Genomic DNA, 21,576 nt, shown 5'->3' with positions numbered 1-21,576 from the left:
ATTTTTCTTGCTAGGGCGGCGGTGATTTCTATAATCGTTGCTAGGTGTCCTTCGATTGTTTTGTGTTACCGCATTTGGAGGACATTTAGTCAAGATTTGCATCTCAAATGCAAACAGCAATACTTCGACCTGACACGTCTTGTCTTAGATATAATCATGCCTTGTCTTGCATCCAAACGGAAAGGAAACTACATACTTGCATTGCAAGCAGGAGTAGTCAGAAACCTATTTTTGGGAAGTTCACAGCCTGTAAGGCGACTAAATTCGGACTGCAGCAAAGCCATCAATATTTTACTTGATTGGGTGGATCAAATTTCTTGTCGAATTGAACAAAAAAGAAAATTTTTGTCTAATTAATTCGTTTTACTTGCTTTATGGTTAACGAAGGACGTTCAAGTGCCCTGTTTATTTTTTTTATTCAGCTAGTTCTTCTGTTCATTAGGCGGATTGAACATATTAAAACATTATGTTAGAGATGCAGTTTTCAGTCAGCTTTCAACTAGGTCAGAAATCCTCGAATCCCCGGTTAGGAAACGTGCGCTGATTATTTTACACTTGCTCCTGTGGGAGTTACATACCTTGTACAGTTTTAAATCTAAAATAAACAGTCATTTATAACAGGCGGCATCAGGTGACTCTGAAATTAAGCATGGATGAAATCTGGAATAATACGGAGAATCACTTTATTTTTCAACGCAAACGCTCAATGTTCCTCTTCGAATGTAATTGGTTCAAATCAGATTTAGGACTTCGTTTCACAAGTACCTATTCGAGTTCGATGCCCAAACGTCGATAATCTGGAAAAAAAATACGAAATATATTAATAATACTTGGAAAACGAAATAGCTTTTTCCAATTTTAGGAACAACAGCTTGACACTTTGACAAGGTCAACACCCAAACGTTTGAGCAAGCCATGATTTGCAAATTTTCTGAAAGTGTGCATTTAAATGCATTCGAATGCATCAAATCTGCTCAATACATCAAATGCATCAGGAGTGATCCACCCCTTGTCTGTAACTTGTTTTTACCATGCATATTTTTCTCCATATAGTCCTAAGCAATACTTACAACTTTGTAGAAGATCTCAAATCGATCGGACAAACCGTTTTCGAGTTACAGTTTTTTAAAAATTTGCCGATACGCCCTTCTCAAAAATAAGGCAAGGTTCAAAATGGCGGTCTGAAAGTGCATAATGGCATTTTTGGTCATAAAGAATCTGTATGCAAATTTTCAGGCGATTCAAAAATTACAAAAATAATCGGGTTTGCGAAACGGCGTGGAACCGCTCAGATACCAGTTAAATGTTTGACACCGATAGTTTTACACTACCTTTTAAGTTTCACATACAAATGATTCAAAATCAGGGTGTCTACTCCCTGGAAAAAACTTGAATTTATCAGGAAATTTCGATCACAATCAGAGAAATTATTTTGAGGCAGTAATTCATGGTAGAATATGTTCACGACAAAGAATTTTTGCGTCAAAATCCAAAGCGACTATCATTTGAAATAAAATTCCCTTCAATCGAAAAAAAATCGGCTGCGCTGCTATCAAATATTGGAGATTCAAGCCGCAGGGAAAAATACTTTTCCGGGAGAAAATAACTTGACACGTGTTCTACTTAATGGTCGAACTACTAATAAAATTTTTATTTCAGACTCGTATGCTACAAGGGTGGTTGCTATGGAAGTTACATAGCAACGCAATGATGTTGAATATATCAATGATTGCTTCGATTGCTTCAACACTCCTCCTCAACATCATGTGGTAGAATCCCTATGGCTTCTCGCAGTTGTTGTAGCTTCACTGCTCCCAAAGGCTTGGTAAGAAGATCCGCTTCCATCTGCTCCGTAGGACAGTACCGAATGGATACGATACCAGCTGATGCCAAATCCTTCACAAAGCAGTACTTGGTGTCAATGTGTTTGGATTTTCGGGAGATCCTATCCGCCGCTACGAGTGCAATGCAGCTCTGGTTGTCTTCATTGACCACTATGGGCAACGCCAGTTGCTCGCCCAAGTCGTCTACCAGTCGACGTACCCACTGCAGCTCTTGCAAGCATTCCGCTAAAGCGATGTACTCCGCTTCAGTGCTGGACAGGGACACGCACGTTTGCTTCCTGCTTCCCCAGCCAACGAGTCCGCCACCGAACTTGAAAATATAGCCAGTGTTGGACTTCCTGTTGTCTACTTCACCAGCCCAGTCTGCATCCACGAAGCACTCCACTTGAAGGTTATCACCACCACCCAGATGGAGCTCGTAATTTTCGGTGCCTTTGAGGTAACGTAGCACCCGCTTTGCCTCGTTCCAATCCGCCGTGGTTGGTTTCGTAACCCGACGCCCGAGTATCGAAGTCGAGATTGCAATGTCCGGGCGCGTATTGACAGCGATGTACAACAAAGCACCGATCAAACTTTGGTACTGTTGTCCATCTGCCAATGAGTCGCTATCCTCCTCCTTTTGTTGAACAAATCCGCTGGCCATCGGAACCCGGGACGCTTTGCAGTTCACCATGTTGAACCGCGATAGAAGCTTCCTCACGTACGACTTCTGATTAAGGAAGAATCGGTCAGCATCGCGTCGAACGTGGATTCCCAGAAAGAACGTCAAGTCACCTAACTCGACAATCTTGAAGCTCTTGCTCAAAACCGTGACCAGCTTCTGGTATTCTTGTTCCGTTCTGCACACGACAACGATATCGTCCACATAGATCAATATGTACGAGTACATGCCATTCACGATCCGCAAATAGAGGCACGGATCAGCCGAAGATTGATGGAATCCCATGCTCTTCAACGCCGCATCGATCCGCTGGTTCCATACCCGTGCAGCCTGCTTGAGTCCGTAGAGGCTTCGCTTCAAGAGACACACGGTATTCGGATCACCATTCGAGTACCCAGGAGGCTGCTTCATGTGGATCTCCTCCTGCAGCACGCCATACAGATACGCGGTCTTGATATCAATGTGCTTGACGAGCATTTGCCGTTTGCTTGCTATTGTCAGCACAGTACGGAATGTGATTTGCTTCACCACCGGAGCAAACACCTGATCGTAATCAGTTCCGTATTTTTGGGAAAAACCCTGTGCGACCAACCTGGCCTTGTATCGTACAGTTTTCCCCGATTCGTCCGGTTTACACTTGAATACCCACTTGCAGCCAACAACGTTGCCTCGTTGGGGTGCCTTTGTAAGGGTCCACGTCTCGTTGTCTCGTAGAGATGCCATCTCCTCGTCCATGGCTGCTTTCCACTTTTCGCTGTCCTGGCTCTCAATCGCTTCTCGATATGTACTTGGCTCAGTACACGTGTTCACAGCCAGGCCAATTGTATCGGTATACCGCCCTGGGGGTACACCGAAATTTTCCCTCTGCGAGCGCCGCAGATGATCACGAGCAACTGGAACGGCAGGAGGAGCGCCCTGTACTGGTACTGCCTCGTTGGGGTCATCGTTGTCTTCATCGAATCCGAAAAATTCTTCTTCATCTTGAGAATCATCGCATCTTCCTGCATTCTGGCCACAATCGTACAGTCGAACTGCAACCTGTTCGTCTTCGGTCGGGCACTCACCTGGTAGACTACGGACGGTTCCATCCTTCACGTTCTTGTCCTCATCGTCGAGCTCCAAGAAACGCACGTCACGGCTGATGACTATTTGGCCAGTAGAGGTATTCAGCAAACGATAAGCCTTGCTGTCCGACGCGTATCCGACGAAGGTCATTTTTGTCGCCTTCTCTTCAAACTTCTTCCTCTTTTGTGGCGGAGTCCACACGTAGGCACTGCAGCCGAACACCTTCAGATGTTGCAAATCCGGTTTTGTACCGAACCAGATCTCGTGTGGAGTCGATCCGATCGCTAATGACGGCAACCGGTTCTGAAGATAAGCAGCGGTGTTCACTGCTTCCGCCCAGAAACGACGAGGTAAGCCAGCATCCAACAGCATACACATACCCATTTCATTTAACGTTCTGTTTCTCCTTTCAGCCACGCCGTTCTGCTGTGGAGCGTAACCAGCGGTGAATTCTGCCTTGATTCCTTCCTCTGCGTAAAACTTACGCAACGCATTGCTGGTGTACTCGCCACCCCGGTCTGAACGGATGACCTTCGGCTTCCTTCCGAATTGAGTTTAGGTGAACCTGACATACTCACGTATCTTTTCGATGACCTCAGACTTCTCCTTCAAAAAATAGACGACTGTATAGCGGCTGTGGTCGTCAATCATCGTCATATAATATCGGCACCCGCCCGGCGATGTCGTCATAGGACCGCATACATCACTGTGAACGATATCTAGCACCGCCTTCGACTTCTTCTCGGCTGCTTGTGGAAACGGCGGACGTGCCATCTTCCCTTCGACGCAACTCTCACAAGTCATCCGGATACTACATGGCTTGATTTGCATTCCAGAAGCCAAACCACGCCGCTCAACTTCGCCAATCGCATCTGGATCTCGGTGGCCTAGTCGTCGATGCCACGTGTGCAAACAATCCGTGTTGTGCTGCTTATCACTCACCAACAACGATTTTTCTACCACATTCAGACGGTACAGGCCGCTTACGCGATCAGCCGTCGCAATCACTGACCCATCGTACACCAACCGACACTGATCCGCATCGAATTCCGCGCGCACACCTTTCTCTGCCAGCTTTGGCACCGAAATCAAATTGCCTTCGAGTCCCGGGGCAAAAATCACACCGGTCAACGTAATCGACACTTTTTCGTTGCGACCGTTTACGCATTCGATTTCACAGTCCCCGACACCTGCCGTACGCAGTACTTTACCATCGGCGGTCGAAATCTCCGGACGCACACTCTCATCGAGACGCACAAACGAATTGCGGTTTTTCGCCAAATGTGACGTCGCGCCCGAATCGATCACCCACGCACTCGCATCATGCTTACCGGACCGCACCAAAAACGTGAACGACTTTGCGTCGTTTTCGCGCACTGTTTTGGCCTTAGCCTTTTCTCTCTTCGGATCCGCATTTCCGCCACACTCTGCCAGGTACGCCTTACAATTTCGCTTCCGGTGCCCTGGCTTGCCGCAGTGATAGCAGACGACACTTTTCTGCGACGCACTCGCTCCGCCGGTTCGCAGCACTTGCTCGTCGGAACCGGATCGTTTCCGAAGCTTCTCCGCTTCATCCAGCAGCTTTACCTTCACAAGGTCCAAGGTGAGCTCATCTTCGTTTCGCGCTTCCAGTGCCGTCGTCAGGGGATTGAACGACTCCGGAAGTCCCCGCAGTATCAGCGCCACCTTGAGGCACTCTTGCATCTCAAAACCGGAATTTTCGAGACGCGCATACTGCTTCTCAATTACCGCCAGGTAGGCCTCCATATTGTCACCTACCTTGAAATTCTGGTTCGTGATTTGACGGAGTAGGGTCACCCGTTGCCCCAACGTGGTCCTCTCGTGATGAGCTTTCAAAGCCGCCCACGTGTCCTTCGCCGTCGTCTTGTCACGAATCAACGCGTATTGGCTCTCATCCACCATCAAGTGAATCGTGGCCAACGTCCTCTCATCGCTATCGTTCCACGCGTCCGTTATCGGTTCCGGAGGAGTACCTGGTTCCACGTGCTTCCACAGCTGCTCCCTCCGCAGTAACGCTTTCACGGAGAACGACCATGCTTGGTAGTTCGAATTGTTCAATTTCACAATTTTCGCCCACTCCATCGCTTCGAGAAAAAACAGCAAACTCTTCACGCTTCAATTTTCCGATCACGAGCTTCCGGCTGGGCCAATAACCTATTGGAGATTCAAGCCGCAGGGAAAAAGACTTTTCCGGGAGAAAATAACTTGACACGTGTTCTAGTTAATGGTCGAACTACTAATAAAATTTTTATTTCAGACTCGTATGCTACAAGGGTGGTTGCTATGGAAGTTACATAGCAACGCAATGATGTTGAATATATCAATGATTGCTTCGATTGCTTCAACATCAAAACCCTATTCGAGCTGTGCAGTGAGGATCCTTTCGAGTATTAAATTTTATCCACCTATCAAAACATGATTTACGTTTTCAATATATCTATATTTAATCAGTAAAAAATTAACATATTTAGGGCCGCTAGCAGGTTTGTTTTTGGGAAATGGTCTTTAATTTCGTCTCTTTTTCCCTTGATAATAGATCATTAAAATAATCAAATTGGCTGCTATGAGAGGCATAGATAGCGCCACCGTAGACTTGTGCGTTTGGCAGAACAGCAGGCAAAACTGTTACAATGTTAAATCCATCTAAATTTCATCTAAAATACTATCAGGAGCTAATACAGGGTTCTCTCCAGGAATTCTTCAATAAATTCCCTTACCAATTCTTCCAGTAATTTTTCAAACGATGATTGAAGGAATTTATCCAGAATTTGCTTCAGGAAATCCTTGAGCACTTCAACGTTACTACCTCTAGTAATTTTCTCAGGGATTACTATGAACAATTTTGCAAAGACTATCCTAGGACTTCCGCAAGATATTTTTCACTAATTTTTCAACCGGATACTACAGTAATTACTGTGAGAGATCTTTGAAAGATTTCCAGATTTTTGTTTTCAAGAAAACCCGCAAAGGTTAATCCCAGGGTTTTTGATGAATATCGTTCAAGGATGTTTTCGAAGAAACCCGACAACAATTTTACGCCATTTAATCTACGGTTATTCCAAAAGAATGCTCCAAAAATTCCTCAAGGGGCTATTCGAACGGATCTATTGATAACATTTCAAATAAATCCTTAAATTCGACCTGAGCTTCATTAATGAGTTTCCCTAGATTTTTTCTAGGAATTTCTCCAGCATTTCATCCAAGGATTACTGGAGTTCTTGCAAACATTCTTCAATGAGCTTGAGCTTGAGCTTGAGCTTGATTGGCCGCCCGTGGATGCACTTCAGTATCGCCAGATCAGCTGCACTTACACAAGGAACCAACCGAATGACTGCTTGGGACTAACAGGCATCCTCAGTGTATAAGTGCTGGTGATCTTCTATTTTTAGGCAACAATGGCACCTGCCACGTCAGAATGCAGACCAATGAGGGGAAGGGGGAGGAATTGATGATACATTGAACTGACTCCCACGTAGACCGTATAATCCACTGCATCCACGTCAGTTCATGCGGGAGTGTATGGATTGGGGGAAAGGCATGGCAGAGAGGTTTGCTTTTGTGGTTAGCAGACTGCCTATGTATCAGGCGTAAGAAAGGCGTGCGTGGAAGTAGGAAGCGTCAGGGAAACGGTTTCTTGTCCGTCTCTGGTTCTAGCGTTTGCTATGAACGAATAGTTTGAGTGTGGTATATTTAGAATGGAAGATAGAAGCAAGTGAGAGATATACAACTACAAAGTACGAGGAAAGGGACGGGCCTGGGATTGAACCCATGACCTTCTGCATATGAAGCAGAAGCGGTAGCCATCAGACCACCAACCCCGTCTACTGGAGTTCTTGCAAACATTCTTCAATGAATTACTAAACAAAATCCACATGGAAAATTCAAAAGTTTCATTCACATTTTCTTGGAGAATGGAAAATACCTGGAAGAATACTTGATTTTTTTTTTAACTTCCTTGAGAAATCTCTTAGAATTAGTCAACTTTCGTTCGTTGCGCTAAACCGGTAGCCCACCTAGTGAAAAACTTTCACTAATCGGGCTGAGTTTTCAGCTGTCAAAATAACACAGCGTAACAAAAATGACATTTTTGCGTGTCTCAAGAATCAAATTATGTGTCTCTAATAGATTTTGGGTCGCTGAATCTAATGCCGTTCTCAGAAATGTTCCAGCACGTCACAATTTTTAGCTACAGATCGCCAAAGTTGTATAAAATACTGGTTTCATTGATGTTTACATGAGATTTAAAGCATGATTTATCAAACTTTTTTGTGATCTAATCCACCAAGCATGCAGAATAGGACTTAAAATTTCGATTTGGATATAGTTTAGGTTATATTGCTCGATAAAATTTAAATAAAATCGATTTTTTCAACATGCTTGCAGTCTTCATACAAAATTCTTCGTTTCACTTATATGGCAAAATACAATACTTTTCTGAAACACCAAAAAAACAACTTTTTACCATCGAAAATATTATGAACTATGTTGATAAGTATTGTTTTACACATGAAGTACGAACTCTGTGACAAATTAAGCAAACAAATTGACATACAAGCTGGCAAACTTGCATGCAAGTTGGCTGAAATAGTCAAATTTTGCATTTTCAACAGTCAATATCTCAAAAACTAGACGTGCTAAGATATTTTTGAAAACGGCAATGGATTCAGCAACCCTTAATTGAGTAAATAGCGATATTTTGGTGCTTGAGACAAAAACGTGTTCCGCAGTGTAATATATTATCTAATATACAATAGAAATTCAGGGCTACCAACACTGATGAATCGAGCTTTATGTCAGAAAGTGACGTCTGTATTCGTTTTATGTGGGCATAGTGAAACGAACAAAATTCTACTGTATTGGATGACCTATGAAAGGAATCTTAGGAGCAATCTCTGGAGTAATTCCTGAAGGTATCCTTAGATAAATTTTTTGTTTAAATGTTAAAGAAATTCGGAAAAACAATTTTATAGAAAATCCTGAGAAATCCTTGCCGACATTTGGAATAGTTTTTGGTTGAATACTCCAACATGTTTTGAACGGGAGTCTTGGAGAATGTTTTATAAAAACCGATGGAAGAATCACCGGATAAAATCCTGGAGGACTAAGGACTTTCTTGAAAAAAAATATCAGAAATAGTATATGAAGGAATTTCTGTAAGAATCCCTGAGGTATTTTATGGTAGGGTAACCAATATATTTTGAACCCCTATATATTTTGGACCTCCTGGGCCATTTTCCTGCAAATTTCCTAGTTTAAATCGAAAGACCAACTCAATTCGCATGCCATTTAGAAAGATAGGACTATTCCGCACTTGCATCAACCGTTTTTACATAGAAAATGTGTTTTTTTTACAGCTAAACCTCCATGAGTCGATGTTCCATTACTCGATATCGACTCATGGAACCATACTAAAAATCAAATTTCATGGTTACTATGATGGTCCCCTCAAACGACTTGCCATAGCATTGCTGTTCCATGACTCGATATTTCCATGAGTCGATGGTCCCTTCGAAATCGACTCATGGAGGGTTGACTGTATCTAAAATTAGTTTAATTTAATCGGTGCATCCATGCAAACGTTACAACACGTTACACACAGAAATTGAAGCCGTCAGAAATTTTTCAAATGTTAACAAAAACGTTTTTCAAATTTCTGAACTAAAAGCGTAGAATTTCTTTAGTTGTTCCATTGTCAATCGATTGATTAGACTATGGGCAAGCATATCATACAACCAGTGTCGTGGACTTTGTTGCCAAACGATAAAAAATGCCGGGGGTCAAAAATGTATACTTTGAGGGTCCAAAATGTATTGGTGTGTCCAAAATAATGGAAAACAGAGCTTCACAATTCAATTATTTTCGACATTTCTAGGATCCTACATGACCGTATGGGCCTTTTTATCTTGTAGAGGAAGTTTTTCTCTACATTTTAGCATGTTCTTTGACTTGGTTACGCTGTGCAATTCATTAATCGAGACAACAAACTAAAATCACTTCCTTAGGGGGTCCAAAATACGACCGTTACCCTATTTTTTGGAAAAATCGAAGTTTTATATTGAGATATCCAAAACAATTTTTTTGAGTTATTCCATAGGAAAATTCTTGGAGAGATTTCATGGGAAATACAGTCGAATTTCATTCGTTGCACTATCTTTAGGGGACTCTAACGAAAGACGGAAACAGGAAAGGCGGAATCACAAAAGACAGACTAAATTAGACGTGTAACAAAAGGCGGAAAATAACATAAGGCATAATTTGAAAAGGCGGAATCATTCAAAAACGATTTTGAAATACTTCCAAACGATAATTAGACTGAACTGTTAAGGTTCCTATTCATATCAGCGTTTTCAAAATCTCTAAGCTGATTTAGACTTCCTTTAGAAAAACTATGTTTTTTGTTTTTTTTTTTTTTTCAATTTATATGTAGGTATCAGGTAATTAATACGTAGATAATACGCCACCCGCAGCGCTTGCATCGTTTTTGTTTATGTTTAACGTTTACACACTACCGCCATGTACGGAGAGGCACCAAATCTTTGTAGCTAAACACGGGATGTGTGATTGATCGCTTTAAGCTGGAATAAGTTTATTGATTTAACAATTAGCATTCACATTCGTAACAACCTACACTTACAATTTTGGTGTTCTACCGTGTGATGGGGACTACGTTGTTCCGACTGCTAAAGTGGCTTGCTAATATTTCGGCTATACAAAAGACATTCGATCATTCACCTATCTTATGAGAAGAAATTAATGCATACTTATTTCCTGTATTCGAATTACCAATGCAATGGAACGATCCTGATTGGGTATAATTTGACGCTATCTCGAAATGCCAGATTCTAAACGCAAAACAAATCTAATATTAAACCATTGGTCTTTGATAAGGATATTCTACACTTTCTTACCGTATTCAATAGTAATAGTAATAGTAATTCAACTTTTAATTTTCAACTTCAATGTAAATTAGTTCAGTAATAATCAATAATAAATTTCCCACAATAGCAACTATAACTGTGAAGTGATCAATTTTGCTTATCATCACGATTGACGGAACGTTTCCAAATTATGTCATCCTTGTTTCTTACCTGCTACCAACATCTATTCCCTACCAATGCACTGTGGTAGCCAGTGTGATCCAAAGCCAGCCGAGGGGCTTGCTGCGTGCCGCAACATCCCCCGCCCGTAAAGGCTGGTAAGTCGATTGATCAGTTCTAAGAGTCCTTACCAGGTTTACCATGCTGTCCTAGGTCGAGCAGTGCAAGCTTCACGGCTGGTCTCTTGTACACTCCGGTTGCTGTTCGAACCAAAGCTTGGCGCACACGACCATCTCGTCCCGGGAATACCTTTTCGACTCGTCCTCTAATGTATCGGTTTTTGATCGATGGTTCGACAATCAGCACAAGGTCTTGTTCTTGAATTTCGCGAACTTCGTCGAACCATTTGCAGCGTCGGGTGATTACTGGCAAGTACTCCTTGATCCATCTTTTCCATATGGTGTTGGTCATATGTTGAACCAAATTCCAACAGCTACGCAAGTTGATGTGAGGGTTTTGAATCTCCGAGGGGGGTTGCTTAATGCCGGAAGAACTTCCCAGCAAAAAGTGATTCGGAGTTAACGATTCTTCATCAGCAGTTTCAAGTGGTATATATGTGAGGGGTCGTGAATTTATCATGGCTTCCGCATCGAAGAGAATCGTTTCAAGTACTTCATCGGTGGGCCGACGAGGAGCATCAATAATCGTGCAGATGGCACTTTTCACCGACCGCACTAGGCGCTCCCATACGCCACCCATGTGGGGCGCACTCGGCGAATTAAAGTTCCATCGAGTGTTCGTATTCGTGAACGTGCTGGCTAGCACTTCGTTCATGGCCGCGATTTCCAGCTGCAACTGTTTATTAGCTCCTATAAAACTACTCCCGTTATCGCTAAAGAACTCCGCTGGAGCTCCACGACGATCAATGAAACGTCGAATAGCCAGTATACATGATTCGCTGGATAAGCTATGCACCACTTCGAGGTGTATAGCACGTACCGTAAGGCACGTGAAAAGTGCCACCCATCGTTTGACTTCAGAACGGCCGACTTTCACTGTCAACGGGCCAAAGTAATCTAAGCCCACAAACGTGAAAGGTCTTACAAATGGTTCAAGGCGTTGTACTGGAAGAGGAGCCATAGGTGGAGATCGAGGTACTGCCGCTTTTATGCGACACTTAGCACAGTTTCTTGCCGTTTGCTTCACAATCGTTCGTAAATGGGCTATTTCGTAGCGTTGCCTCATTTCATTCACGATAGTTTCTTGGTTAGCGTGTTGAAAATGACGGTGATAGTAATCCACAAGAAGCAATGTTACTCGATGTGACTTCGGTAGTATTACTGGGTACTTTGCGTCGGGTTGCGCATACCAGGCGGCGCCGATTCTTCCTCGCATCCTAATCACACCGTCTAGGTCAATGTAGGGCCACAACTTGTACAAAGGACTCGATTTAGGAACCAAACGATGACGAATATCCGGGCTTCCCTGGGAATCAAGCAGCACCTTTTGCTCTTGACTATACGCTTCAGATTGTGCTTGCTTCCAGAGCTCCCTTTCTGCTTGTTTCAGTTCTTCTTGGTTCAGGATTCCGGTTACTTTTGATTTCCCTGTTTTACGACAGCCAAGGTTAGAAATGAACCTGAGCACGTACGCTTGTGTTCTTAGCAGTCGCTCCCATTTGCTGAAGCGTGTGAACTCTATCAACGATGTCGACATAACAAGGTGCACATTGAAATTACCGATCAACTCATCGTTGGTGGATGTAGTCCTTTGTTTTCTTGGCCATTCATCTTCGTGTTGGGAAAGGAATGTTGGTCCACAAAACCAACGACTACAGGGCTCAAAGCTAGGACCGATTCCCCACTTTGTTGCATCATCCGCTGGATTTTGCCTCGTGGGAACCCATCTCCATTGGTTCACCTTTGTTAGCGAAAGTATTTCGCCTATTCGAACTCCGACAAACTTATGATACCTCCTGTGGTCTGAGTTGATCCAAGCTAAGACCGTGGCTGAATCTGTCCAAAGATAAGTTTCCGCAATATCATAGGAATGAGAGGCGATCACTGAATCTGCCAAACGAGATCCAATCACTGCTGCCATTAGCTCAAGTCGCGGTATGGATAACACTTTAAGTGGCGCAACTTTGCTTTTCGCACCTACCAATGCTACTTCTACTCCCTGGTCTCCATTACCTCGTAAATACGCCACGCATGCGTATGCTGCATCACTAGCATCAACGAATATGTGCAACTGTTTTCTATCGTTGATTTGACCCCGAAAGTAGCATCTAGGAATTTTCAAGTTGCTCACCGAAGGTAGAAAACTGATCCATTGCCACCATCTTTTACACAAATCATGATTGATTGGAACGTCCCAGTCCACTCCAGTCGCCCACACATCCTGGATCAGAGCCCTTCCATGGATCAAGTAAAATGTCATAAATCCCAGGGGATCAAAAAGGCTCATTACAAGCTTGAGCATTTCTCGTTTGGTGGGAACATGAGAGGGCTCAATCACTTTTAGAAGATCGTCACGTAGAGTCAAGGTGTAAATGAAGACATCTTTGGAAGGATTCCATTTCATTCCCAATATGGATTCAATTTTTTCAGCTCGCGATATGCTCAATTGCTTTGCTGCGTTTTCTGAAGTGTTCTCGATTGCTAGCAGAACTTCTTCTGAGTTGGACAAACAATTTCTAAGGTTGAAACCTCCGGTGGAGTGGATGAATTTTACCTGGTTGACTACCGCGATAGCTTCCTCTTCCGTTTCGAAGCTATCTAAATAATCATCCACATAGTGATATCTAATGATAGCTGAAGCCACTCTGGGAAATGATTCCATATGTTCTTTTGCATTAGCGTTCTTCACAAATTGGGCTGAGCTTGGGGAGCAAGTCGACCCAAAGGTGGCAACGTCGATAATATACACTGATGGTTCATCGCCAGAGTTTTCCCTCCACAAAAATCGTTGCGACTGGCTATCTTGGGGACGTATTAGGATGCGAAGAAACATTTCTTCTATATCACCAGTTACTGCGATCCTATGTTCTCGAAAGTGATAAAGAATTGCAACAAGGCTAGTCAGCAAGTCAGGGCCTTTAAGCAAGACCGAATTGAACGATGTACCGTCCACCTTTGCTGCTGCGTCCCAGACGACTCTCACCTTGTTAGGCTTTTTAGGGTTAACAACCACGGACAACGGGAGATACCAGACACGTTTGCTGTCGGAGAAGCTCAATTCACTCGCACTTGCCCGGTGACAATATCCTTTTGCAACGTACTCATTCAATTTTTGATGGACACGAGCTTTGAGGGTCGGTTCCTTCGCTAATTTCCTTTCCAACGATTGTAGTCTTCTGAACGCCATTGGAAAACTGTTAGGAAATTCAATGTCGTCTGATTTCCACAGTAGACCTGTCTCAAATCTGTCGAAAACTCGTCGAGTTGTTTCCTCCAAAATCTTTCTGGCTCTCGCATCTGCTTTCGATTCGGGAACTTCGAAGGGTGGCTTAGTTCCTAGCTGATCCAACGAGAAAAAATCGCTGAGTTGCTCGTTCAGTTCGTGGTCAACATCTTGAGCAGCCGGTGCATGAAAATTTACCGAAACCGTTGGCATTGATGTTCGCGCACCGTATCCGAAAATCGTCCAACCCAATCTGCACATTGCGGCGATCGGATCGTTGTGTTGTCCTTCCCGAATTTTTAGTGGTATGCACAATCTTAAATTGTCCAGTCCAATTAATATTTTCGGCTCAGCATGTTCATAGTCAGCAATGGGTAAGCCACGTAAATGCGGATATCGTTCAGCTAAGGTGCCGTACGACAGCGACTGTTTCGGCAATAGAAGTCGTTCAACCGTATGAGCCTCTTCTATTGGGAACATATTAGTCTTCCCGGTACCAGCAATTTGTAGACGCACTCTCTTGGAATTTGTTTCTCGACGTGCGACGTTGCCCGTCCACTGTAGCGTCAAAGGCTCTTTCGGACCGTCTAAGCCCAGCTGTTCTGCAATCGATCGGTCCAAGAGTGTTGAGGAGGATCCCTCGTCGATAAAGGCGAATATCGTTTGCTGTTTGTTGGCGAATGATACAATGACTGGCAGTATGCGGAAGTACGGATAGCGTTCACAACTCTTGTTGAACAAACTATTATGGCTTGTTGACAAATGCGTAGAAGTAGTAGGAGTCAGTGGGTGTAACAGAAAATGATGTTTCTCGTGACATTGCTCGATACTGCAGCCCTTCCATGTTCTACAGGGCCACTTTTGGTGAAAATTCAAACAAGTACGGCACAGATTATGCTGCCGCACAATTTTCATCCGTTCTTCGACACTCTTCACCTTAAATTCCTCGCATTCCGCGACACGATGTCCAGTTGCGCTGCATACGATACATGGTTTAGGCAATTTCCTAACCGCGCCTGTGATCCTCGTTTCGATATCGATGGTGTCGTGGGTATGTACAAATGCCTTTTCCCTATTTCTCGACGTTTCGGTTTTCGCTGTCAGATTTATCGGCAAATCAAACGTCACCTCACTTGCCGCTTGAATGAGCTCGTTCATAAATTCGCCAAATGCCACGAGTGTGCTGTCTTGATGAAGTACCTTGTACCGTGCCCAATCCAATCTCAACTGCGCGGGCAGCTTCGAGACCAGTTCTTGTAGTAACACTGGGTTGTTTAAATGGTTGTCTTGCTTCGCAGCTTGAAGATGTACAACCAGATTCTCCACGGCTAGTCCAAAATCGATAAGCGTATCTAATCGTTCTGGTTTAGGTGCTGACACACTACGAACTCGTTCAAGTAGTGAGCGGATGATGAGCTCCGGTCGGCCAAAGCGCATTTGCAGTGTTTTTATCACGTGTGGCACACCAGCTGGCATCATAAGACGACTGCGTACTGTCTCTAGGGCGTTACCGCGTAGACATTTTTGGAGACGAACTAAATTTTCGACGTCTGAAAAACCACAAGCAAGGGTGGTCTCTTCGTAGGTCCGAATAAACATCGGCCAGTCCTCCGGATTACCACTGAAAACCGGAAGATCCTTCCCCGTTACTTGGCGAGCGGCAATTTGCATATAAGCATTCGGCAATATCGGGTGCATTACCTCATCATGTAACGAAAGCTTCGCGAGTTGTGAAGTAGGTACGCTTGGTGCTACAAGTTTACTTTGCTGTTGTGATGCAGCTGGGTTCAACATGTGATTCGACGTGGAGATCCGCGGTGTATGGTTAACCAAATTGTCTCCCTCTGTCTGTTGTTGGGAAGTAATCCAATCTTTTATCCTTTCGGATTTCGAAACATTAGACGATGACGAAGATTCACTTAGTTCAGCTTGCTGTCGCATCAACTCCTTCTTCTTCTCCATGGATTCCCTTCGCATCATCATCATCTTTTCTTGCAATGCCTTCTGTTTCGATAATTCCGCTTCTCGGAGCTTCGTTTCTTCCTCCATTAAGTTCCTCTTCATCTCAAGCTTACGCTGCTCCTCGGCGAACTCCTGACGTTGAAGTTCCTCTTGCTCTTTTAACTCCATTTCCTTCAAACGTTCCTCTTCTTCCAACAAGCGCATTTGCGCTTCCAATGCCGCGGCACGAGCACTAGACGTGATACTCATTTTAGATCCAACCGTTTTTTCCGCTTTTCTGCTGCGCGGCTTCGATGACTTACTGCCGCCACTTTTTATCGGTTTATCTTTCGCTTGCGGGAGGTTAAGCAGACCAGAAAAGGCTCCTTGTTCACACTTCTTGCAGATCCAGTTACGGTCCTTGACCGTGTTATCTACGCCAACGCACTTAAAGTGGTGCCAATCACCACAATTGTCGCAGGCCACCATTGAATCCATGACGTCATGCTCGTTGCACGAATGGCAGTTGTGGTCGGACGTATTCCCAGCCAGCATCCTTGGTGGCAAAATTCTTAAAGATTTTTGTACGGAGAGGCACCAAATCTTTGTAGCTAAACACGGGATGTGTGATTGATCGCTTTAAGCTGGAATAAGTTTATTGATTTAACAATTAGCATTCACATTCGTAACAACCTACACTTACAATTTTGGTGTTCTACCGTGTGATGGGGACTACGTTGTTCCGACTGCTAAAGTGGCTTGCTAATATTTCGGCTATACAAAAGACATTCGATCATTCACCTATCTTATGAGAAGAAATTAATGCATACTTATTTCCTGTATTCGAATTACCAATGCAATGGAACGATCCTGATTGGGTATAATTTGACGCTATCTCGAAATGCCAGATTCTAAACGCAAAACAAATCTAATATTAAACCATTGGTCTTTGATAAGGATATTCTACACTTTCTTACCGTATTCAATAGTAATAGTAATAGTAATTCAACTTTTAATTTTCAACTTCAATGTAAATTAGTTCAGTAATAATCAATAATAAATTTCCCACAATAGCAACTATAACTGTGAAGTGATCAATTTTGCTTATCATCACGATTGACGGAACGTTTCCAAATTATGTCATCCTTGTTTCTTACCTGCTACCAACATCTATTCCCTACCAATGCACTGTGGTAGCCAGTGTGATCCAAAGCCAGCCGAGGGGCTTGCTGCGTGCCGCAACAGTTGGCCCGTCAACCAAACACACCGATTTTAGCATTGGGCAAACTATGATTCTGACCGAGATTTGTTCTAAGTGTTACGTCTGTTTGTCTGAGGAATCATATTTTTGTAACTATTGCATTGTATTTATCTGATTCTGTTTGTCTTAAGTTTGTCAAAATTCAATGTAGCTCTATACATGTTATTGGAAAATGTTCAAGAGTTCTAAATTAACCTGCTCTTTCCCATGGTAGCATGGGAAAGAGCAGGTTAATTTAGAACTCTTGAACATTTTCCAATAACATGTAACAATTCATCATTTATCGTAATTACTACATTTAAATTTTATACATGTCGGACGCGATAACCCGGGGCCTTGATAATCCTTTTTTCAGGGCTGGTAGCAAGAATTGGTACCGAAAAAAGTTATTTTAGTGACCAAATTTGAGAAATAAGTGACTAAAAAGTGACTTTCTATTCTCGAAAAAGTGACTAAAAGTGACTTGAAAAGCAAGCCGTAATCAATTTTATTTCAATTCTAGTATACTGTTTTACGATCAATATCAATCATGATAGGGAATATTCCATATGATCTTCTGCAGGTAGTAGGTCTTCCAAATTTACAAGATATCGCCTAGATTTTTTTCAAACAGGGTAGTTTATATTTACGTAAATAATCCTTTTTAGTAGATTATCAATATTGCTGTTTGCGTTTGACGTGCAAATCTTGCTCGAATGCGTTCCAAATGCGGTAACACAAACTAATCAAAGGACACTTAGCAACCATGATCCATATCACCGCCAACCTAGCAAAGAAAAACGATCTTTGACTTCGCCTTCCTTGTTGAAAATCTTACCACTTTTGGTGTTCCCGCATTTGATATTTGCATTCCAAAAGGCACACAGCAATATTTTCAAATTGTTGTGTCTTTTATATTACCAAAGTATTTCATATTGTAAATTTTAATAAGAATTTAGAACATTTGTAAAATTAAATTTTTTGTCATTTCACATTTCCATTTAAACTCCAGCTCTTCTACCTAATTAGGTCAATATTTTTATGCATTAATCGATATTTCAAATAAAAAATGATGACAGAAGTTCGAATTTGATTAGAATACTGCTTAAATCGCGTCCTTTAAACGCCGACTAAGGAAGAAATTTTCCATCAGTAAGTTTAATGGAAGGTATTCACATTCCAAGACTTGCTCGTAAAATTACGTTAAGTAACTTTTCGTTTTGCCGTAAATTATATACCTTCATGCATTCAATCTGTTTTTTTTAACCACGAACCAAAAATAAATAAATTAAAAAAAATCATATTTTTTGTGTAAAATTTTGAAAAATTTACGAGGATTTTCTGTAAAAAAATCCTAGTGTAATTTCTGATGAAACTTGTGTGAGTTATAATGATGAATACCTACAAGGATAACTGAAAGATCTCTTGAATTCTTGATGAATATATTTCTTGATAAATTGCTATGATAATAAAAGCATATTAATCCATCAATGGTCGGAGCAATAACTGTAATAATTGCTGTAGTATTAACTAGTGTGGAACCTTGAATGAAATTTTAAAGAATCTATGCAGGTCTTGTATTTAAAAAAATATCATTGAATTGTTTGAGCCGCAGTAATAATATTTTGAAGATATGCTGGACAATTTTCTAGAGGAATCTAATGAGAAATCCCAGATGCGATTCATCGAGCAATTCTTGGAAAAGATTTTATCCAATAATATCTTAAGTAAGTTTTGAGAAATTCCGGAGAGTAATATAGATGAATTTTTGAGAGAATCTTTATAAAAAGGCCTGGATTAAATGAAAAATGCGTAGGAATTATTGTAGGGTTTCTTGTAAAAATGTCGATTTTTTTCGAAAACTCTATAATAAACCTTTGGGTAAAAACTTCTGTAGGGCATGCGGGAAGATCCCTGGAAGTAGCGATTGAAGAAATCTGTGCAAGAATCAGTGATCTGGAGGAAATACTGTTTTTTTTTTCTTCAGAATAATCTCTGTGAAAATTACTGGAGGTAGTAGCATGGGAATGCTCTAAAATTTTTAGTATAAAATTGAGAAGAAATTCCTCTGAGCTTCTATTGAAAAATTGCTGGTGGCATTCCTGGAGGAGTTCTTGAAAGTATTCCAGAAGGAATCTCTGGATAAATAGTTACGTAATAGTCTCTGAAGGTTTCTCTGGAGCCTCTAGAATGTTACACCAGAATTCATTGCAAGCAGATTAACCATCTATTTCCGACGACTTTAATCGACATTTTCTTTATGAAAAAGCGTTTTTATAAAAGGTAATTCAAAAAACAATATTTCAAAGGGTCTACTTTTTTCAAAATCAGTTTAAAATTTGTTAGTTGTTTTACAATAGTAAACTGATTGCTTACCAATAGTTTTACGGTTTTACTATTCAAAAAGTTAGTTGACTTTTGGATTAATTTGATAAGTATAGAATCATAATCTACTGTTAACTCTCCCTTACTCGATATTTCGTAACTCGATATCGAGTTAGAGAACCACAGTAAAAGTTGGTTTTCATGGCTACTGCAATGGTCCCTCGGATCGCATTTGCACTGGTTTTGTGTTCCATAATGCGATACCTCCCATACTCGATGGCACCTTCAATATCGAGTAATGGCGAGTTGACTGTAGAAACTAATGCATAGTATTCCTCTGGTTCGGTTTGCCTCAAGTTCGTCAAAAATAATTGAGCTCTGGAGCTACCATGGGAAAGAGAGGGTTATGGCAAAAAAGTGACTAGATACCATATTGATTATATAATGCTTCGCGTTAGAAAATGGGTTAACCAACGTGCGAAGTTTGATTTTTGACCAACTTCGCCGCGTCGCAACTCGATTCTCAATAGTGCGCATAATGCACACGGTGACGGGCATAGATGCGCACTATAGCGAAGTGACTCGCGACGCGGCGAAGTTGGTCAAAAATCGAACTTCGCACGTTGGTTCATCCATTTTTAGTCGCGAAGCAATATATAGTCTTTAGAGACCTTAACTAAAAATAAACACTTTTTAGAGATATGCATTGAAATAGTATCCAAGCCTTTAAAAAAGATCTGCTTACCTGAAAATATACTATTTTTACTAGCTATCTTTTCCTACAAATATTATTTATTTCATATGCTCATGAAAGATACCCAACAAGAACTGGGAATCGTATTTGCGTTTCCCATTTTAGCAATCCTAAGTCCTACTTCCTTATTTAAACAAGTTATTCGTTAAAGTTATATATTAAAAATAATTTAAAGTGAATTGACTGAATACCTCAAGTTGTAACAGCGGCGCAGCCGAAATTTTTTATGATTGAAGAAATGTTGTGTTACAAAAAGGACATATTCTGCCATAATAATTACTGATTCGAGGTATTTTTCCTGCGTATAGCCGAAATCCTCTGATAATTCCAGGTTTTTTTCCAGGTTGAATAAAATTCCATGATAATTCCAGGTTTTCCAGGATTTTTTAGGTAGACAACTTAAAACTTAGCCTAAATTAAGAAGGCCGATTCAAAATTTTCTCCCGAAAAATTAGCTCAAAATAGTTGAAAAAAGTGACTTTTTGACGAAAAAAGTGACTTTAGTTGAAATGGCTTCAAAAAAGAGACTTTAAAGTGACTGGCCTCAAAAAAGTGACCAAGTCACTAAAAAGTGACTCGCTACCAGCCTTGTTTTTTTTATCCGAAAAAATGGATCCGGGGATCTAAACTAATACAAATAGTATAGATGGGAATAAACTTTATCAAATATGTAGCAGATGACTTTTGTAACAATTATTCAATGCTTGATACAATGAATTTGAGATATTGTAAATAATTTTCCTTTTTTTGCATATATTGCACATATTGTTACAAATCCAAATGAAATTTTACTTTTGCGCCCATGAATCTGTCTTAGGTATCCAAATGACCCATGGAAATGAATGGTGCATAATCTATTTTTGCACGAGAACGCAGTACTAGAAAAACATTCAAGAATAAGCATACTGATAATGATAGATACTGAAGCACTTGCACGTTCCGTTCTGTTCGCGATGATGGACAGAGCTCTTACAAACGAAATAAAATACTCCATCATTTATTGGAATAAAATTTACTTTGATATTGTTAGCACCTTCATATTGGAATATGGGATAGGGTTTTGTTCTACTTCGTCGTAAGCGCTATTATTCGTCGTATCAAACTTTAAATGTTCCACTACGGCAGATATTCAAACTTACTTGCAACATAGATTCATTATCCAAGTGTAATTTTGTGAAAGTTGGTATGGTTCGTACAATTGTTCACCAAAAATGCAATAAAACTACTGTATTTCGGTAAATAACTTCAGTTCCATTATCCACTTTGCACTTTTACACCAAAATCGC

General features: G+C 41.5%; 1 protein-coding gene across 1 annotated transcript in view; it reads right to left on the bottom strand.

Annotated features, from left to right (window-relative positions):
• Positions 1 to 367: 367 nt before the first annotated feature.
• The window catches only part of LOC5565875 (lariat debranching enzyme), a 55,743-nt gene continuing 34,534 nt past the window's right edge, over positions 368 to 21,576 (bottom strand). Inside the window, exon 4 of the transcript XR_002499928.1 lies at positions 368 to 797. The gene's annotated coding sequence lies outside the window, so the exon portion shown is untranslated. The remainder of the gene's footprint in view (positions 798 to 21,576) is intronic.

Source organism: Aedes aegypti, chromosome 2 (assembly GCF_002204515.2).
Source record: "Aedes aegypti strain LVP_AGWG chromosome 2, AaegL5.0 Primary Assembly, whole genome shotgun sequence".
In the NCBI taxonomy this organism is placed as follows: Eukaryota; Metazoa; Arthropoda; class Insecta; order Diptera; family Culicidae; genus Aedes; species Aedes aegypti.
This window is presented reverse-complemented; position numbering and strand designations above follow the sequence as displayed.